At 38.1% G+C, this 15073-nt stretch overlaps 1 long non-coding RNA gene across 1 annotated transcript; it reads right to left on the bottom strand.

The window, feature by feature from the left end:
- Positions 1-6350: 6350 nt before the first annotated feature.
- On the bottom strand, positions 6351-9267 carry LOC114550388 (uncharacterized). Its single transcript, XR_003691693.1, has 6 exons — positions 9192-9267; positions 8495-8541; positions 8239-8343; positions 7913-8080; positions 7583-7678; positions 6351-7230 (listed from the first exon to the last, which is right to left on the bottom strand). It is a non-coding gene; the product is annotated as an uncharacterized LOC114550388 (long non-coding RNA).
- Between the last annotated feature and the right edge of the window lie 5806 nt (positions 9268-15073).

The raw sequence follows: 15073 nt of genomic DNA on the forward strand, positions 1-15073 counted from the left end.
TAAATAAGTTATTGTATTTAGCATAGTATCATAGTTTAGCAGCAAAACTTTCAAAACAGTCAAACTAAGTGTAGCACTTTCCAAAGCACTAGTGATATTTGAAGCCTAGGACGTCATCAGTCACGTGGTATTCCTCATTTGATTCACAGCAAGTCCTGGGGATCTGACTGAGGACAAACCAGGCCTGTGACCCTGTATGCATACATACATCTATGTATGCTAATAATGTGCAATAGTCCACACATAAATACAGCTATGTATGCTAAATAATGAACAATTATACCTACACACACGTGTGTGTGTGTGTGTGTGTGTGTGTGTGTGTGTGTGTGTGTGTGTGTGTGTGTGTGTGTGTGTGTGTGTGTGTGTGTGTGTGTGTGTGTGTGTGTGTGTGTGTGTGTGTGTGTGTGTGTGTGCGTGTGTGCCTGCCTTAGTGTCTGTCTCTGTCTGTTAACAGCCTTGTCAGTAGAAATGGTTCCCGTGTCGGATCATTTTTGTATTTTTTTCAATGTCTCTCTTCACACCCTAAATAAGAGCTTCAATCCTGATACCTACACTTACCGCCGCATTGACAGTAAGGCAAAGGCTGTTATGGCTGATCAACTACAAGAACTACTTCAGTCTTGCCAGAATGTCCCTAGTTTAGACATTTTAACAGAAAACTTGAATAGCGTTCTTACTAGGACGCTTGACACGATTGCGCCTCTGCTAACACGGAGGCGTACCCGCGCTAAATCAGCCCCTTGGTTTAGTGACACCACTCGTGCGCTCAAAAGAACATGTAGATCATTGGAACATAAGTGGCGAGTAACAAAACGATACGAGGACCGCCTGACATGGGTAATGAGTTTTAAAAATTATAAACGGGCTCTTTCGACCGCAAGAACAGCCTATTTTTCAGATCTGATAAATTCCAATAAGAATAATCCTCGGTTTCTTTTTAATACTGTTAGTATGCTTACACAGGTTGTTGACACCTCCCCTAGTCCAGCTTTCACTGCAAATGATTTTATGACATTTTTTATTTCAAAGGTTAACCAGATCAGAGAAAAAATTGGCTGCCCATTAGCTGCTTCTATTCAAGAGGAAGGGGATGTAGAGTCTCCCCACTTTAGCATTTTCTCACAGTTCAATACCATCACTTTTGATGTATTAATGAATTTAGTCTCAGCTTCAAAGCCCACCACATGCCAACTGGACCCAATACCATCCAGTCACGTTAAGGAACTATTTCCCATTCTCTGTAACCATGTTCTTTCTATTATTAATATGTCACTTACACAAGGTATGGTACCACCAGTATTCAAATTAGCAGTCATTAAACCATTACTTAAAAAGCCCAATTTAGACCCTCATGTTTTACAAAGCTATAGACCTGTATCCAATCTACCATTCATGTCCAAAATTCTGGAGAGGGCTGTTGTGGAACAACTTACTGCTCACTTATCTAACAACAGCCTATTTGAGAAATTTCAATCTCGTTTCCGGTCTGGTCATTCCACGGAAACTGCCTTGACGAGAGTCACAAATTATCTTCTGCTTTCATGTGATGGTGGCCATGCATCGTTTCTAGTACTCCTCGATCTGAGCGCAGCTTTCGATACAATAGACCACACTATACTTCTCGCCCGGCTTGAGAAACATGTTGGGATTAAAGGGACAGTACTTTCTTGGTTTAATTCTTACTTATCCAATAGATTTCAGCGTGTCATTTTTAAAGAATCTACTTCTGAACTGTGCAAGGTAGGCTGTGGTATACCACAAGGGTCAGTACTGGGCCCTATGCTGTTTTCCATCTACATGCTCCCTCTTGGTTCGATCATCAGCAGCTTTGATGTTCAGTTTCATTGTTATGCAGATGACACGCAGATATATGTCCCTCTATTACAAAATAACCATTCACAGATTCTGAAATTACAGGCATGCATGGCAGAAATTCAAAATTGGATGGGCAAAAATTTCTTGCTGCTTAATGCAGACAAAACAGAGCTGCTCATAGTGAGGCCAACCAAATATAGCATCCCAGTGGAGAAACAAATTTTAAATTTTAATGACTGTGTGATCACAGAGAGTGACACTGTTAAGAACTTAGGTGTCCCCTTTGACAAAACTTTAACCTTCCGCCCACATATAAAGGCCAACACTAGGACTGCCTTTTACCATCTAGGCAACATTTCTCGAATAATACCAATGCACGATGCGGAAATACTAATTCATGCATTTGTCTCATCAAGACTTGATTACTGTAACGCACTGTTCTCAGCCCTCTCTGCCTGTACGACCAAAAGTCTCCAGCTTGTACAAAATGCAGCAGCCCGAGTTTTGACTAAGACAAAAAAATTTAGCCACATTTCACCAGTTTTGGCTGCTCTACATTGGCTACCTGTGCAAGCCAGGGCTGATTTTAAGGTTCTTCTTTTGACTTATAAAGCCTTAAAGGGACTTGCGCCTGCCTAATTAAGTGAGCTACTTACCGTATATCCCAACACGCCCCCTTCGTTCTATGGCTGCTGGTCTTCTTATTGTTTTTAAATATAAAAAAAAGATCAGCTGGCCACCGGGCCTTTGCCTTTCGCGCACCCTCCCTCTGGAATGGTCTTCCATCCAAGGTTAGGGAGGCAGGCTCAGTGGATATTTTTAAATCAAGACTTAAAACATTTCTTTATTCAAAGTATTATGGACATGTTTAAAATCCATATTTTTTGAACCATTGTTTTATTGTTTATTTTGCATTATCATTTGTTGTGTTATTTCATGTTTTAATAATTTTAACTTGTGGTATTCCAATTACATCCTTTTGTGTTGTTGATTTTATATTTCGCCTTTTATTGGCAAAATTGTAAATTTTCAATTTTGTTGTGAAGTGTTCTGAGACCATGGTCCATGGTGATAATTCACTATAAATAACAATAAATTGAAATTGAAGACGGAGCATGAACCTGTATTTGTGTGTGTGTGTGTGTGTGTGTGTGTGTGTGTGTGTGTGTAAAAGCATGTGCAATATGTGGCATTGTGCAATTTATATTAGCATGTTATGAACTTCTGCAATAGGGCAATGTGCAATAACACTAGCACTCTTAATACCTTAGCACTTAAGCACTTTAGCACTTCACACCAAATTCATTTGGTCCCCCAAATCCTGGTTTGTCATGGGCAACACTTATTGTTTGTCTGTTAGTTTATTGTACTCTTTTACTGTTCTTTTTCTTATTGATCTATTGTGTTGGAACTTGTTATTTTAACATCAACCTGCCAAACAGACTAAAGATGTAAAATAGCCAACGGCTATAATCTTGGATAGTTATAAAAATGTTCATTATTATGCAATTTCCCTATTTTAAATAAATCTCAAAATCTCAAATCTCCAAACCATACAACAATTTTTATTCCTACCCTGTAATATAACCCACGGGAGCGTTTTCTGTCTTAATATTTAGATATGATTTAGAGAATGCAACAGTGGCCTTTTTAAACACGTCGTTAACGTTGTGAAACTGTCACAGTTTCGTTAGGTTGAGGCACCAAAACTACTAAATTAAGTTTTAAAAACATCAAGGTTTGGGTTTAAATCTGACGTAACTTTACTATCGGCTACACACGACACGTGTTGCTGAACGTAACATAGCTTGTTCCGTCTGTTTTGTAAATTAATTTTAAAAAATTGCTTTTAACTTTTTTTCTTCTAACATGACACAAACCCGTCTACTGGGTGAAAGTCCTTTGTTTGTTTGACCCTTTCACCACCCCAACCTACCCCCTTACGTGAAACTCTTATACTTTGTCAAATTACTTTCTGCTTTTCTTCCATTATAATTACTACGGCTGCTAGAGATCGTAAATGCATGAGTCATAATTGCTGCTTGAACAGACGACCTATGAGAACGTTAGTCAGGGGAGGACAGTCTCCTGCAAGCTCTGTATGGCTTCAACACAATGTATTAAAACTGTGCGCTTCACAGGAGTGAAACAAGTTTCGGAGCTTTGCTGTCACCCATCAATCTCTAGTTCTTTAACCCCCCCCCCCAATGCAGCACAGGTAGACTTTATAGTTCACAATTGTTGTTTTCTGTCAGATTGTTTATAGGTCTCGACATTTCTGACTGCACTTTAAGTTAGCTGCATTTCACAGATGAATAGAGAAAGAAAAGAGAGGGAGGGACTGTGCTTTGTCAAAAAGTAACAGACGACAAACATGTTCTTTTTGCGCAACAGCTACATCGCGGCCGCCATTTTTGACTAAAAGCTGTCCTGATTAATATCAAAGTATCAGTTCTGAAAAACCAGAAGTCTTGCCTCTTATTATTGTAACCTATTTGGCTTTGTGATGGAGCTTGTTGCAGGAAACACAAACTATTAAACAAACCATTGACATATATAAAATGGACCAATAGATCCTGTGTCTCTGGACGGAGACCAGTCTAGGATATTGGAAGCACTTTTCCTGTGCTGAGTGTTACTGAGCAGCCTCCAACTGAGCTTGAAGACGTAGATGTGACGTGAGCAACCTGTCTGAAAGTGTGAAGTCTTCTGGTAGCTGTGCCGAGAGAAATCTCAATCATTCCCAATCTTACAGAGACGGAGAGAGAGTGTAAGGAGATAACATAGGCACAGGCTAATTATTGATCACTAAAATGCTAGTTAACATTAGTAATTAAACTTAAACAGTTAAAGTCCAAACTGCCTGTGAGCTTCTCCTGTACTATACGGTAATTCTTCTACTGCACTGTAAATTTTAACAAGTTGACTTTCTTAAAAAATGTATGGAAACTCATTGCCTTGAAAAAAGTAAGTTCAATGAACTTAGTAATGGTAAATTAGTGCAACTTTATTGTTCTGAGTAAACAATACTTAATAAACTTACATTTTCTAAGTGAACACAGCTTGTTTATTCTGAGTAAGTAACACTCAATAAGCTTATACTTATTAAGTGAAGACAACTTGTTTATTTTAAGTAAATGACACTTAATTAGCTCATGGTTTTTAAGTTAATCAAGCTTGCTTTTTCTGAGTAAGTAACACTCAATAAGCTTATACTTGTTAAGTGAAGACAACTTATTTATTTTAAGTAAATTACACTTAATTAGCTCATAGTTTTTAAGTTAATGCAGCTTGCTTTTTCTGAGTAAATAATTAATTAGCTCACATTTTTTAAGTGAGCACTACTTAATACTACTGACTTGTTTTCTGGTTCAGTTTACAGACTGAAAATGACTATACAAGTAGCATATACATCTATTTAAAAAAATATATCTAAAAGAATGAAATGAGAAGGTTGTTTTAGATGAATCACATAATTTCTTTATTTTTAATTATCTGGCATTCACATAGAAAACCACCCTGCCATTTAACATATTTATAGTACGCTGTAAACCCAAATAAGTTACCAGAACTCAAATTATTTTCAGTTATTATGACTTACAGTTTTGAGTTTTCAAACCACAGGAATAACTTCACAGAAATTGAGAAAATAAGTACACAACTACACCATGTGACTCAAAACTTTTTTTTAACTAACTTAATATATCTAAAAGTCATGAACGTCTGCTTTTGAACAGTTAAATGTTAAAATGAAATAGAAAAATAAATAAACATTTATAAATTAAAATAAAAAAATATTTTTAAAATATACTTAAATAAATTGTATATTAAATAAATAAATTTAAGAGAGACTTTTAGGAAGAAAAACTCAAAATTTTCTGATTCTATCCTTCCAAATGTGTTCCTGGTCACTTAAAAGGAACACACTGACTTATTGGGACTTTGTCTTATTCACCGTATCCCCCGGAGATAGATAAGTCCATACATACCCTTCTCATCTCCGTGCGTGTCGTAACTCTGTCTGACGCACCCACCGCTAGCCTAGCTTAGCACATGATTTGTATAGGCACAGCGTGTACAAATAACAAGGTCACATAAGACACAGACATTTTCTAACCGTATACATACTGAGAACTATATTCTCAGAAAGGGCGAAGCACTGCTACTTCTGCAGAGTGATTTGCACCTGAGAAGCCCTGTGGTGAGGAGTAGAGAGTTCACCTAGAGTTCTGCAAGCAAATCACTCCGCCCAAATAGCAGTGCTTTGCCTTCTGAGAATATAGTTCCCAGTATGCATATGGTTAGAAGACGGCTGTGTTTTATGTGACCTTGTTATTCGTACACGCTTTGACTATACAAATCACAACATGTAAATGGGAAAATGTTGGCGTTATTTGTCACTTATTAGGAGCATAGATGGAGCCAGTTACCTCCAGGATCTGTGCTAAGCTAAGCTAGCGGTGGGTGCGTCAGACAGAATTACGACACGCACGGAGATGAGAAGGGTATGTATGGACTTATTTAACTCTGGGGGATACGGTGAATAAGTCCCAATAAGTAGGCATGTTTCTTTAAGGCCCTAGGAAATAAATATTTATCATAAATTTCTGATATTGACCAGACAACTAATCAGATAGAAATAGTCGGAGTAATCAAAAACAATAATACCAAAATGAAATTATTGTTCGTTACAGCTATAAAAAGAAAAAACACTGCTTTTGGTTTCCTTGCTAATTCCTGAGTAAGGCAACAGGGCAGCAATTTGGATGAAATTTCAAAAATTCTATAGAGTTTAAGAACATTTTCACTTAAAACTCTAAAATGTAAATGTTTTACATAACCAGTATCAAATGCACAGTGAAATGTGGGTCATCTTGCGCAGCCCACAAATGGTTAAGAAAAACATTAAAACATACAAAACATTAGCGTTACTTTTGCATTATATTAATGAGAACAAAGGAATATTGTGTAGTTTGGGCCTATTGGCTGAACACCAGCAGTAGTGCAGTAACTTTCTGAGGCATTATTTAGACAAAAGGAGCTAACTTTGAACTAGCCTTTTATAATGCTTTACCCTGCAGCCTTTTTTCAGATGAGTTTCTACATAATTAATTCATTCTTGAGGGTCTGCAACCTCAGGGATAGTTTACCACTTTCTAGACAAAGTTAAATCTTTTAAGTGAATTCAAAAGTGTTGGTCAGTTCTTTGGGATAGCTGAGGTGTAGTGCATAGATCACTCCACAGATTACCAGGTAGGCATCGCCAAGTCTGGGGAGGCTGACCACGGCATCACTTTTAATGACGACAGTGATTCTCACAGGGTGGTAGTGAACTGGACTTGCGTCATAGTCACTGATGAAAGTAATGAAGCCCACTGCAAACCCATCAAGCTCTGGCTCATCGGACTCATCCTGAATGAATGAAAAAAGAGATACTAATCACAAACTAACACATGGAACAGAACAGATGACATAATTTGTCTTTCCTTAACCAAGTACCATTGAAATCCAATACATCTTTTACAAAAGAGACCTGGGTCTCATTGTAAGAGTTGAAAAACATAAGATCCATTTTCTGCAAATACAGTATGAATTAGCCAAATTACCAGAGAATCTAAGTGTTGACTGAAACCAAGGACATTTACAAGAAAATGTTTTACTTAACATTGAATAAAATGCCAATACAGTTCCTTTGTAGTAAGTATTTAGATGAACGGTTTAGATAATACACAGTAGAATCTGTTAGTGACTTAAGGAGACTCACCGTGCAGGTTCTTAAAAATCCAGAGACGTCCTCGCGCAGATACACAGGAAGGGCATGGAGAACAGTAGTGCGCTTGGTGTGGATGTCATGGATTCCCTATTCAGATAAAAACAGAATTGTATATACTTAAGAGTTTACAGAACAAAGCTGATTTTAAACAGACCAATCAGAACATATGTCCACGAATAACCTGTTAACATCTTTAACGCAATCAGACAAATGGCAAACACAAAGTGGACTAATTGCAAAATTCACAAATCTCATTTGAATCATTGAACCTGTTCAATGTTCCACTGGTTCAAGCTATGAAATGTGTAAAAATCTATTTACCTGTTCATCGTGGATTTTTTAAATTTCAGCCAGAGCATCTGCTGTCTTCCCAGTTATTGGTGCCTTCTGTCTGAATAAGGTCATCATTAGAGGAAGATGGTGGTCAAGCTCAGCATAGCACGTGTTTTGCAGGTTCTGATTTGTAATCCGCTGGAAGTCTGCATGCAGCTACATAGAAATAACAGCCGGAGGAGAATACAGCAACATTTATTAAAAAAAAACAGTTAAATTTGAAGAATCTTGCACACATTTATAAAGCAAAAATATTGGCCAAATGAGTAAGAATCACAGTTTTCACTTTAAAAGAGAGAGCTGATCCATATTACCTCAGACTCTATTTTGAGAGCAGGCCAGAGGTCCATGAGGTCGTTCACCGGTGGGCAGGACATCACTATGGTCTGTCGGCGTAGGGGAAATATGGTCTCCATCATCTTCAAGTAGAAAAAACAATGATATGTGTATGTGGGAGTGCATATGATTTAGGGTTACCACACTAAAACATTGTCTGAGAAAAAAAAAACAATTTAAGTTATTGGTATTTAGAGAGGGGGGTGATAGAAGAATTCACATTCATTGAATTACCTGGTATCATTACCACATCTCCAGTTATCTTCCTTAACTTCTTGAAACTGGAACAGCAAGATGCAAAGGCATAAACTGATATGAAACTGAACAATTAAAAGCATTCAAAGAGTGTCAAATCATAAATACTTCCATTTATAAATGTTCCCTGTTAATGATCTTTTCATTTGAGCCCCAAAGTGTCAAGTTACTAAAGCCATTAAGCAAAATTAACATTACTGTAAAGAAAAGCAGCCACAATTTAACCTTACTGCATGGTTAATCATCAATAATGCCATTTCTACAAACCAAAGCTTTACTGTTAAGGGTTTTTACTTTATTCATCTTTGTAATAAAAAGCAGCTTGCCTCCAGCAGGGTCGTTTGTTTTAAAACCGACGCAACACAAGTGGGCGGGCACGGGCAGTTGACTCGTTCATCCGTTGTACAATTCTTCAGTGAGTCTGGGAGTGGTAGCTAGGTCGCAAGTTGTGCTGCTGGATTGTGTAACGTTAGTGGTCACGCTAAGTGGCTAGCTCTATAGCAGCTAACCTATATCTGACAAGTTGCCCATCCCAACAAGACTACTGTGATAAGCCAGTGAAGGGCGGGGGCTTGGAGAAGGTCTACGCTCTCTGAGACAAACACATAAAAACATGTATAAAAGAAGTAAAAGTGAAGGAATGTTAACATTCCTTCACTTTTACAGTAAGTCTTACAGTAAGTCCAGTGCTGCTCCGTAGGTAGTAACTTTCTGCAAGCCTACTGTCTGTTGCATCCCGCCTTGCTGCGTTGTTCAAACTTTTCTTCTTCTGTGATTTTCCAAAGAGCGGTAAGGAATCAGTGTAGTATGCAAATTAGCGCCACTTTCTGTTCACGTTGAATCAGAGATTAACTTGCCATACAAAATTATCCCTGCAGCTGCTTAAATAAAATAAAAAAAATATATAGGCTACATTAAACTGATGACCATAAAAAAGCAAAAAATAAATACAATATATACATTTTGTCCTCCACTAACGTCTAATGCATTTCAGACCATTTGCTGATTGCAATTTATTTATTATGATTTTACTTATTTGGTGAAGCACTTTGAGATTTGATTGTATTTTAACATGTGCTATATAATTTTTTTTTGTGAGTTTACTTTTTAAATCATCCCTATTTTAAACAATATAAATACTATAAATATGTTATATGGCAGGGTGGTTTTCTATGCAAATGCCAGATAATTAAAAATAAAGAAATTATGTGATTCATCTAAAACAACCTTCTCATTTCATTCTTTTAGATAGATTTTTTTTAAATAGATGTATATGCTACTTGTATAGTCATTTTCAGTCTGTAAACTGAACCAGAAAACAAGTCAGTAGCATTAAAGGTATAGTGGAGGATTTTCTTTTTCCGGGTGGATCATCAAGACTATTGGTCCTACTGGTTGTCAATCATTCTGGTTATATGTTTACGTAAGGCCGTCGTACGTGCTCGTCCCTAGCTTTCAGGTGTATATGTGTGGTGAGCTTGAGCTCCGGTTTCAGCCATTCATTGAAGCATTGAAGCTTTTGGGAGAATATTTCACCTCGCTGGCGTGCGCTAAAAGCACAGGTTGGGCTTCCCACTGATGCCTCAGTCGTGAAGTTTCTACTCCACAGGTAAAGTTTGGCTATTTGGAGAAATCCATTTAAAATCACTGCTAGTAAAAGTTGATGTAAGCTATAATTAGCGATGCTACCCCTGGCACAAGTCACGCAACGCGCACACACGGTAAACATCTCAATTTGTGAAAAAGTGCAAATCTTCTTTTGGAAAGTAGGCTTGTATGAGCCATGCCGACAGCCACTTGTAAACAGTGCACTCTCGTGCACACGATTAAAAGGCGTTCCCTCTTGGGAGCAGGCAGAGTGTTGCGCATGTGCATTTTTCAAAAAGTACAGAGGGCGGTTCTTTTCTAAAATTTGGGAAAATCCTCCACAATACCTTTAAGTAGTGCTCACTTAAAAAATGTGAGCTACTTAAGTATTTACTTAAAAAAAACAAGCTGCATTAACTTCAAAACCATGAGCTAATTAAGCATAATTTACTTAAAATAAACAAGTTGTCTTCACTTAACAAGTATAAGCTTATTGAGTGTTACTTACTCAGAATAAACAACTGTGTTCACTTAAAAAATGTAAGTTTATTAAGTATTATTCACTCAGAACAATTAAGCTGCACTAATTTACCATTACTAAGTTCATTGAACTTACTTTTTTCAAGGCAATGAGTTTGCATACATTTTTTAAGTGAAGTCAACTTGTTCAAATTAACAGTGCAGGACTTTATCATTCTTAGTATGTTATTACTCAATTCTATTAAGTTGTACCTAAGTTATGTTTTTAAGTTAAGGAAGAACATGTTACACCAACTTGAAAAAATTAAGTTAGTAGAAATTTTTCTAAAACTTTGAGTGTACACTACTTAATCTATTTAAGTACTTTGAACGTTCGGATTTACAGTGTGTGTGACAGTAAGTCTCGTGGTTATGACCCAATTGTTAGCCTATTTTTATAAAAGCATCTGCTACGGAGCCATAACGTGAGCTACAAGGTAATGGAACCTTTTATACATTGTCGTGTTTCTTTAGAAATAAACAACGGACAAATAGAGTCTTTAAACGCTTCAGATGTAAAGTTATTCGCTGTCAAAGTAGCGCCAAAATGAATGGGAGTCAATGGGATGCTAACGGGAGGTGATGGCTTGTTAGCATCAAAATGGCGCCATAGGAGCTACGTGTTCCGAGGAGAAGCTTACCTTCTGACACAAACTCCTGGGCAGTGCAAGTTTTAGTTTTTACCCTCAAAGTGTTTCAAAACTTTCTTGTGGCAGCGATAGAGGCAGTGATGTTTACCGTACGGAACTCTCCCACCGCCTCAAAACAAACTGACAAGTCTGACATGATTGGCCACCGCAGGGTGACGTTGGGTTGTGTTTTAACTTGTGAATTGAAAGACTTGCGTGTGTGTGTTAGTCATACAAATAGAGGAGATATGTGTGTGTGACAGAAAATGACTCCTAAATGACTGGGAGAGGAGCACTAAGTGGATTACCTGTTGGCAGCTGCTCTATTCTTGTCCACAGTAATGCGGCTGAGAGCGAAGCCCCCCTCTAGAGATCATCACACCTGAGGGCTGTATTACAGCGAGATTAGGCTAGAAAGTATGGCTAGAAAGGATCTGTTGTGGTGGCAAATTTTATTTTAGCCATTTGTTTAATGATATTGACCATTTGTTTAAAGATTGTTTTAAACCTCCACATAATCCTGTTCCTTCCTGTAGACTTAAAGGCACCAGTGAGAGAGCTGGCCTTGTAGACTGTGAGCAATAGCATAAGTTATTTTCGCTAAAGAAATTGCAGCTCCTCATTTGTTTATTTCTCTCAGATAAAGTGAAGAAGGCTATAACACTGTGTGAACCGTATCTCTTTCTGTCTCCTGAGATAAGCAGGTGTTTGGTCTAATGTAGGAGACACAGGAGCAGAATGGAAGGTTGTAAAATCATCTGACTGTCTATGGTATTTTTTTAGAAAAGTGGCAGCATGCTAAAGATATTTGAAGAGGGGTGGCTTAACGGAGTTTCTTCACTATAAGATGTTTTGATTTTTAGGTTTCTAGTTGGGAAAGACATTTTCAGTTGTGCTGCGTGTACCTTTGAAACTGTGTTTTCTCCATTTGCAAATGTAAATAAATACTCAAAGACCAAACTTTGGTTTAATTCTCAAACAGTCGTTATTTGTTTTCATTTGATCATTGATATTTCTAAACGCTGCTGCTTCATAGGAAACTTCCATCACAATTTGGCGCTGTCTAGCAGGGCGGTTGAGTTAACAGAGAAAAAGAGCTCCGTTGGGTCGCTGATGACTGGCTATCCAGGGATCAAAAATCACCTGCCTCATACCTCTAACCTTAAAAAGGTTTTTCAGAGAGAAGAGGGTTAGGACCACGGAGCGCTCTTGACTGTTTTCCACTCCGTTAAAAACGCACAGGAAGAGATTTCAAGCAGCACGGTAAGATAAAATTGATTAATTACAATTGGATTGTGAATTCAAGGTTTGTTCAAAACATTATAAACAAGCAACCGTTGCTAAACGAATTAAGTAATGAATAATTGGCGAAATCATTCTCTTAACTAAAGAGAATAAATGAAACTAATTCTGACTTTTGGGAAGTGAGTAACTGGGTCATTAGATAGGACAAAGATAACTGAGGTTATGAATGACATCTTTTGGCAGACACGGACAACGTCGGACATATTTATGATTGAATTCTCATATGGTGATAAAACAATTGATTGACGGACAAGACCAGTAAGAGAACTGGCAGAACAGTAGGCAAGGCCTAAAGAATTAATCTACGAAATTGATGGCACGTTTCTTGATTAAAGAGGCGGACTGCAGAGTAAAACAAAACAAAAAATAGTTAACTATTAAAGAGATTTTTGACTGCAGGGTCGCACCGGGTTTTTCATACAAGTTTCCCGAACAAAAAACAAATAGTCTAAACTCTAAACGAGTTCTGGACCCTTTAAGGACAACCTGCAGGACGGTCTGGGTTGTAATGATACTCTAAACAAGTTCTGGACCCTTTAAGGACAGCCTGCGGGATGGTCTGGGTTGTAACATTACTCTAAGAGAGCCTCTTGATTATTTAGAGACAGACTGCAACAAGGCAAAACATACTAAATAGGTCGAGTTATTTGACTATTAAGTTGATTTTGTCCGCAGGGCTGTACACGGGTTTTCACGTAAGTTTCCCGAACAAATAACCTCGCGGTGTGGTGACGATCACATCGACCAAGACATAGTATACTATAAAGTCCAAGAATCAATTATGGGAAACGAAATTTCCCGTTCCAGTGATGCAACTGGACCCATAGTGGGTGAAATGACTCATAAATATGGACCGGATTCTTTGCGTGTCTGTCATAACTGGTCATAAAGCTTTGGCTTTCCGAGAAACGGATCTTTGTGTACAAAGACACTGAGAATGTTAAAGCAAGATTTTAGAAGAAGTAGAAAGAACATTAATGGGAAAATCAATAATTAAGACACGGGATTTAAAGCTACTGAGTAAAGGAAAAACAAAGAATGTTTTAAGATATAGATAAAATAGTGAGACAGGGAAAGACTGCAAAAACACACATGCACCATGCACCAATAACCTCATCAGTTCTAACCAAAGCCTATTTCTGAGCTTTCTCTAAAAATCAGGAAGACAAGCTGGAGAAACGGAGGGACGAAGAGGACACGGACTCAACAATCGGACAGGACCAACAGCATCAGTCACACCTGCATCGGGTGGAAAGACCAACGAGTACGTGAGAAAACCATGTTTGAAGCGTTTGTCTGCATGTTACAACAGGCTGGTGGGCAACATATGGAGCGCGGACCCGAAGAAAAAAAGGCTGCTCCCACAAAGGACGTAGTCGAGCCAGAGAGAGGCCGAGGCGGGTACCGTGGGCAAAATGGTGAGCCCTACAACCGAGACCAGTGTTTGTACTGCAAGGACTTTGGACATTGGGTATGTAAATGCCCGAAGAAAAGCAAATAACACCTCCGACAAAGAACAACACTTGTCCCTCTGTTTGACTGAGTCCAACAGCTGATGAAGAAGGTAGTGCTGACACACTGTAAAGTTAAAGGGGTTCCACTCACATAACTTGATTATTAGAGCTAAAGATTTGACAGTGAAGATTATTTGGTCATTCTATTTGGTCAATTGGAGTTGCAGGTCAAACAGTGAGAGAACAATTCTCTGTTCCTCTCTCCTGTACATGGGAAAAAAAACAACAATTTTTGGTGTATAAAGGTTCCACTTATTTGGTTTAGGTAGTGATTTGATGTGCACTTTTAACATTGGTTTAACCTCCACACCTGACAGATTGAGAATTTCTCCTAATGTTCAACTGACGTAACCACGTTAATCACAGTGTGGCTAAAATGACCTCACTGAGGCGGCGTCTGTAATCAGCCCTGCCTCTGACTGCATGAAACCTGACAACCAATACATCACTCAAGGCTGCATCTGCTTTTTATCCCTCATGAAAAGGTTTTTGGTGCAGTGCTGTTTTCATGTAAAATGAACAGAATAGCAGCTTGTTCAGTTTAGTGTTAACAATTAGATTTTTACTTGAGCCGGTCACCTAGAATGTCTGTACACGTTCCTGATGTCACTGTAAGACTTTTGCTGCCAAAGTTATTGAAGCGTTCGTGAATATGAAACTGTCTCTGCAGTCTTCCCCGATGCTGGGACTGCCAGATCCCTAAAAACAGTTCATACAGACATACACGTACATACACATGCTTGCAATGAAGACATGCTTTTTGCACGCTACAAACACTCCCCACACGATAGACAGATCAAATTAGACGCAAAAACAGCACGACAAACAGAAATAACTTTTGGAAAATATGTCCAAGTTTTCAAGTAGTTTGTCTGGTGTGTATACAAATTGCCTAGCATGGTGTTAATTATATAAGGGAAGACAATTTAATCTTTAGTTGATTCAGGAGCAACAATTTGGGTTTAGTAAAGATCTTTGTTCTTCAATCAGAAGCTCTCTGGTAA

The sequence above is a fragment of the Perca flavescens genome, chromosome 23 (assembly GCF_004354835.1).
Source record: "Perca flavescens isolate YP-PL-M2 chromosome 23, PFLA_1.0, whole genome shotgun sequence".
Lineage (NCBI taxonomy): Eukaryota > Metazoa > Chordata > Actinopteri > Perciformes > Percidae > Perca > Perca flavescens.